A 7,500-nucleotide genomic window follows, 5' to 3' on the forward strand; every position below is an offset into this window, starting at 1 on the left:
TGGGCAGTTGTTGTACATTTTCGCCTAGTCATGCATTAGTTTTTTTGGTGTGTGGGCTTTGTGTGGGGGTGCTAGGACTTATCTAAAGTGCTTTTTTATGTCTCCAAAAGAGCAACAGTAAATATTTGAGGCATAAACCTGTGCAAAAGTTTTTGCTTCTACTGATTTTGGGTCAAAAAAAATGATATATAAGAATGGCATTGTTTCTACACAAACTGTGCGATAACAAAGTTCTCTATGCCTCGTTTTACATGTCAACAACCCCGCGACTCTACCGAAGGAAATTTTGACCGTTGTAAATTGGTGGAAAATAGAAATTCATTACGATGGCTAAATCGATGCTGATATACTCGCTGCAAAAGAGAAATGTTAGCATCAGCTAACTAGCGCTGGATTTCTGAATGGAAAGCACGAATGGAGTTGAGGTGTGTGCCCAGAGTTAGCCCTCAGCATCATGTTATAACACTAAGCCAGTGGTTCTTAACCTTTTTTTCTTGAAGCACCCCCTAACCTATGCCCAAGACAAGCCGCGCACCCCCAATCCAAACGTCTACACGTGTAGAATATATGCACTAAAAATGATTTATGTGATTAATTACAATGATTCTTGCATTAGACATTAATACTATAATGACTTTACATGGGGACCAAAACATGTTTTAATTTGGTCTTGATTTTGCCTAATTATAATGTTTGGAAGCAGAATTTTGTTCACAACCTCAAAACAAACAAAATCCTGCGCACCCCCTGAAATCTCTGGCGCACCCCCAGGGGGTGCCCGCACCCCAGGTTAAGAACCACTGCACTAAGCCATTTTATACCGGATTTCCCCTTTAAAACAAAAATATCTCAGCCTCTGAAGCACATACAAATATGAAATAAGTTGCATTTAAAAGCTTGGACCCTCATTTTGCATTAGAATGTGCTCATTCAGCTCTGACATACCCACATTTTTAACAAAACAGCTCAAATCTGAAGAACCTGAATGCAGCGTATATGCAGTTGACAAATGTAAAGGTTTGATTCTGGGATTTTGGAAGCTGTTCAGAACACCCAAAACCGCTATATCTTCAGTTGCTCATTTCACATAATTCCCAATTTTACCCCAAAAATACCAAAGTGTTCAAATTCCTGTCCCGTCCTCCAAGATATCAGCAAAGTCATGTGACTGGGCACCTACCCACCCCTCCGAGAGAGCACTGCAATTTTGTAAACAAGACTACAGGCTTTTGACGAGAGAGCTAGAGTACTCGTCTTTTCTGCGTAATGGGCTATTTCATATTCCACTCTCGGAATCCCACAACAGTTCAAGGTAATGTGGCTAAAAACAAGTTGCAGACTCCCACTTAACCCACTTTAAGGGGAACAGGATGTAGTGCCAACTGTAGCCATTAGGTCTGGTTACATCCACCTACCTGTAAGATATTGAAGACATTGACCCTACTTAGACAAAGCTACTGATGGTTAAAGTGACAATCAGCTTAGTTAGCTAGCGAGATAAGCAGTGGGGTTTGTGGATCACATGAGTGAAAATAAAAGCTTTGTAGTCCTTGTGTTTACATACAAAACTTCACAGCACACAGTACATTACACTTTACATTACACAAAAAACATTTCATAGCATTCATTTGCACTATTGCCATGACAATGCGAGACTGAATCTCAAGTTGAAGCCTTTTATTAAAGGGGCACAGTGTAGGATGACGTCGTTTGCGCAGTGCCCGTGGCATGCCTGTCTCAAAATCTACACAGTAATGAAAAAATGCTGTTTAAATAAACTCGCTGTGAGAATGTTTTTCATCACAGAATGCCAGCAGTTGATACAAATCTGAATACAGTATGTAAAGCGTTTTTTTCGTATGAAAAGTGTTTCCCACGACACTCGTTCGGACTTGGGGTTGACAGTGGACCGTGGAAGTGGTCGTGAGAGTCATCGTTCACTTACTAATGACTCACATAAGCATCGACTGACTCGGGACAATGATTAATTAAACTTTTAATCCTACATGGAGCCCCTTTAATAACTCAGGTAAACACATACATTACTTATGCTCCTAAGGGCTTCCGCACATTGGCTCCGACAAAGTGCTGAGCACTGCTCCGCAAAAGTTCGATTCCATTGTTTTCAATAGAACCCTGCACACCGGCGCCGATGTCGCCGGACATTCGCCGATGTCGGATAGCAATTACAGACGATTTCTATTTTGTCTGCGCCGCCCATTGACTATCAATGCTACGTTTGTGTGAAATTCGCCGATGTCGGATAGCAATTACAGACGATTTCTATTTTGTCGGCGCCGCCCATTGACTATCAATGCTACGTTTGTGTGAAATTGGGTTTGGGGGTCGGAATTTGGAAGCAAAAGTGCGCCGCAGTGCAGCCGGCCTAACCTAGCATTAGCATCTTCACAAATATAACTAACTTCCCAGAAGTCCAAACATCACGTAGCCTACTGACGTCACCAATGTTATGACAACTGATAAACATTAAATCGCATCACAGCCACGTTTGAGGTGAGCTACTGCTCAGTATCAGCAATGCTAATTAGCGAAGCTAACCAAAATAGCCATGTCTATTAGATCGGATTACAAAAAACTATCAAGATTAGGCTCTTAGCCGTTGACATTGACCCAACTTGGGCACAGCTATTGACCCAACTTAGGCACAGCAATCAGCTTTATTAACTTCCTTATGCCATGTAGGCAAACTGAGTGAAGTGAAGCGAGGTGAAAGTCGGGCTACATACCCGATTAGCTAGTAGGCACTGCCTGCTAACCCAACACAACACACAGTGCATTGCAATGAAATGTACCCTCACCAGAGGTGTCGAAAGTAAAAAAAACAACAACATATTTTTATGTAATTACAACACTAGCACATGGTATTACATACTGTAGCTGTATAACTTAGGTGTCATTTCCACGTAGCAGGATATTTTTGAAAATGCATTGGTTTTAACCTTCCTAAGTCTTCCTAACTCTTAGCCATTGACATAGACCCAACTTAGGCACAGCAATCAGCTTTATTAACTTCCTTATGCCATGTAGGCAAACTGAGTGAAGTGAAGTGAGGTGAAAGTCGAGCTACATCCCTATTAGCTAGTAGGCACTGCCTGCTAACCCAACACAACACACAGTGCATTGCAATGAAATGTATCCTCACCTGGCATTTCATTCATCCATCAAACACCAAGGTACTCAATACACCTCAGTCATGTCAACCCTTTGGATAAAAGTGATAGCTAAGGGCAATGCAATTCAAGTAATGTAAAATACGTGATCAGCTAAGTGAAGCTGATGTTTGAGGGCATTTTGACGGCATGTTTGGGACATTCAAGTGTACGTGCCAACAGACTGGCACCAAACCGTGTGATTGGTAATTAGCTTAAGATTAAATTAAGCGACCTCAGATAGTTCTGGCAGGCTATAGTCAAAGCGCACGCTATCCAGCTTATTCCTGGGTGGGTCCCAGCCGTGGATGGAGGTGTAGGAAGCGGTAAGGGTGGGATTTGGACCGGCAACACTCTGATCTTAGAGGTGCACTGTGTGGTATGGTGGCCAGAGTAAGTATTGCAACTATGCATGCTGTGCTGTCCACAGCTGTCTTGATCTTTCAATTAATACTGTGTATTTTCTAAGTAATACGCACATGTTTACTAGTATGTGAAAGTGCAGCATTCATTCTAGAAATAAACTATCAAAAATATTACACAGGGCACCTTTAAAGGGGCTCCAGGTAGGATTAAAAGTTTAATTAATCACGGTCCCGAGTCAGCCCATGCTTATGCGAGTCATTAGTATGTGAACGATGGCTCTCGCGACCATTTCCACGGTCCGCTGTCAGAAAAACCCACATGCAACTTTTGGCAGTGCGGTCCGAATGAGCGTCGTGGGAAACACTTTTCATTTGAAAACATTGCTTTACATACCATATACAGATTTGTATCAGCTGCTGGCATTCCGTGATGAAAAACGGTCTCACAGCTAGTCAATTTGAACAGCATTTTACAGCATTCGGTGTAGATTTTGAGACCGGCATGCCACGGGTACCACGCAAATGACGTCATCCTACCTTGTGCCCCTTTAAAAACCCCTCCCTGGCCATTAGGCAATGGCTGCCCACTACTTGAGGATCCTGCTGTTCCCGTTCTTGGCTTCCATGGACTTCATGGTAGTATAGGAGCCGTTCTGCAAACCTAAAGGTTGCAGGTTCGAGCCCCGCTCTGCCTGACCCCATCAATGTGTCCTTGAGCAAGATACTTAACCCCAAGTTACCAGGGGTGTAGTGGACGCGGTACACTGGGGTAGTCCACCCACTTTTCCTGAGCTGAGATTTAAAAAAAAAAACCTTTTGCCCATGTTTAAATCCAAAAAGGAATGACCACATATCAATATTGCAGGTGATGGACCAAACAGATGAGAACGGAGAAAAATAACAGTACGTCAGTAGGACATGATAAGTTGCCTAATTATTTGATGACCTCACAAATCACGTAGCCCCACTTTAAAAATCCCCACTACAACACTGCAAGTTGCTCCTGGTGGCAGGGTGGTACCCTGCGTGGCAACCACAGCCACCGGTGTGCGAATGTGAGAGTAAATGGGTAAATGTGAGTGAGGCATACAATGTAAAGAGCTTTGGGTGCTCAAATGAGTGGAAAGGCGCTATATAAATGCAGTCCATTTACCATTTACCATTACATGGTTTCAAGTAGTTGAGACTTTCAACTATCTAATACCACACTACAACTGTTGTTATTACATCTGTAAGAGTACTTCTACTTCTACTTTATACAACTCAGGGGTGAGTTTCTCAAAAGAGAAGTTGTTAGCCTGTTAGCAACGTTGGTAGTTGCCAATGGGAAAATGCATTGAAAACAACAAAGTAGCTAATGTAGTAAGCAACTTTGGTTTTGAGAAATTCACCCCTGGGCAATAATGCTTAGGAAGGATGTCTGCGCTTCAGCCCTTGTGGTGCTCCTAGTCCAGGCCGTAGAAGACAGACTGGGCTACTTCTCAGTGACTAGACCCAGGGATGACCGGAGCCAAGGGAGTAACTTTGACTTTGACATTAGTAGGGACACAAAATTGGTGGGGGTTCGGGGGTTTGTCCCCTGAGAAAATTTAGAAAATACTGTTGTTAAAAGTACAATTTTAACGCAATATGTGAATGTATTAGCCTATGAATGAATGTAGCTCAATGGTTTTAGAGGGGGATGATTTTTGACCATTTTCATTGTGTCTGTGTGTGTGTGTGGGGGTGCTGATTACCAATCATAAGTTCATGGCACACAGATGTTATATCAATGAGCAGATGATATGTCAACGCGTTCCTTAGGAAGTTGGTCTTTCAATCACACGGTTGCAGGCTTAAATCCCACCTCTGATTACACCTCCATCCATGACTGGAGTGAAATTGACCAAAGCAGCTAGTTCTGATACAACATTGCTCCAGAGACTGTTACCAATAACATATAAGTAGCTTTTGGTTCAAATGTCAGCAAAGTGGTATTGCCTAACATGAAAAGGATCACCAGTTCTGCCAATAGGCCTAGCCTACTCACTTTATTGACATTTAGGCCTATTTTAACAGCAACAAAAATGACACTGACATTTGCAAACCTTTTCTTGAAATAAGCTTGCATGTTTTTTTAAATAAAAAACAAATAAGACCGGACCTATAATTTTTTGGGGGGTTCCGGTGCCGACTGACCCTTTTTATCCTCCAAAATTAGCGATGCTGTGTGGACTGTTGTAGCCTACATACAAAACAACACATTCTCATAGGCTAACTCCCTATCTCTCGCTTTCTCCCTGCCTGTAGCTGCGTTTGCATCATAGCAGCCTACAGGCAACACACGTGCGCGTGCAAGTGTCTTTGCGCAGCGCGTCTTGACAGAAATCCCAGCGATGTCACCACATAGTTGCGCACCAACTGTGTCACGTTGTAGGCGAATTTTAATGCTACAACATACCAGTTAGCTTTGAAGCCCTTCTGCATGACCGAAATGCAATACAACACAATGAGTAGGTGTAGGCCTATCTGCGATTTTTGAATGATGTTGGTTACTCTTCATGGAAGAAGGCTTCCATTTCAGCCGCGTTGGATGTTCAGCGAGATCAGAACCAAGTCGCAGCAATTAGTCTAGGCTACTCAAGTAGTCATACAGTTAAATAGCCTGTAAAACAAAGTCAGGTTTATTAATATGAAATAAGGGAAATGTTTTGCCGAAGTGTAGCCTTCCTTTAGGAACTCTTTCATTTACCACATGGGTCGCGTTAACAGAGGTTTGTCCGACGGATTTTTTTAAAAGGAAGACTGAAGATTCTGAAGCCTGCCCGTCCTTTCGACGGTAGTTTAAATAGGCTACACCCGTATCAGTAGATCAAGTGTGCATTTCAATTCGTTATTATCTGCGCTGCGCATATACCACATTTCTTATAGGCCACTTTATCCTTCACCTTTCTCCGCCTCTCTCTGCTTGTCACGCAACTATTACGCATCTGCAGAGCTCCGGTCCCTGCACCCAAATAGTGAATTAGAAATTGCCGATGATGTCGGCACAACTGTTCGATTAATTAAGATTCAGAATCGTTTGTATACCTAGGACTAGGCTACTACATTTCTCCACAATCTGATTTAATGGCAGGGCGAAATTATCCCTCTATCGCCTTTCATAAAAGTTCCTTAGGCCTATCATAAAACGTTTTTTTATAGGATACTCAGGCGTCACCACAAACTCCTCGCTTGAAACAAAAAGTAGGCAGGCCTATGTACCCGAAATAGTAACGCACGGATAAGTAACTTTAATCTGACGTTTTGAAATGGTAGTTGTTAGACTAGGCCTACTCGTTACTGAAAAAAGTAGTGCGACTACAACGTTACCGGCAACACTGGTCGTGATTACACAGTAGGGGGCTAAATATTGGTGGGGACGTGTCCCTACCGTCCCTACCATAAATTACGCCCATGACCGGAGCACTCAACATGAAGTGAAATAAAAGTGAAATAAATGTTCATAGCCAAAAATAAATAAAAATTATTTCACTTTTAAAAGTCTTTTACTGACAACAAAAAATGTAAGATCTACCTTGAGTGCCCTCACTGGTTAATTACTGCATATCCCCACCCCCCATGAACAACCAATGACTATGCACAAGGGAGGGATGATGTCTTTATTATGTCTGTACTATCTCCAGTATGGTTTGACTCTGAAGAAGACGCAGGTGCGTTGAAACGTCAGTCACTTTGTGCACCAAAAAAAAAAAACCTCGAATAGTATGTTGTGTGCTCCGGTCATCCCTGGGTCTAGTCACTGAGAAGTAGCCCAGTCTGTCTTCTGGGCAATAATTGTTCACTGCCAAGCACTTGGATGCTTGAATGAAGCACTAAATGTATTTTAGAAAATTACTCCTATCCCCTGCATAAGGAATTCCAGTTTGTACCTTTTGGTTCCCATTTTAAATGCCCATTAGATATACAAATTCATTCATACCCTC

General features: G+C 42.4%; 1 protein-coding gene across 1 annotated transcript in view; it reads right to left on the reverse strand.

Annotated features, from left to right (window-relative positions):
- Window positions 1–7,500, reverse strand: part of LOC134443195 (protein Wnt-5b-like) — a 141,094-nt gene that overhangs the window by 28,567 nt on the left and 105,027 nt on the right. The window lies entirely within an intron of this gene.

This window comes from Engraulis encrasicolus, unplaced genomic scaffold, assembly GCF_034702125.1.
Source record: "Engraulis encrasicolus isolate BLACKSEA-1 unplaced genomic scaffold, IST_EnEncr_1.0 scaffold_28_np1212, whole genome shotgun sequence".
NCBI lineage: Eukaryota > Metazoa > Chordata > Actinopteri > Clupeiformes > Engraulidae > Engraulis > Engraulis encrasicolus.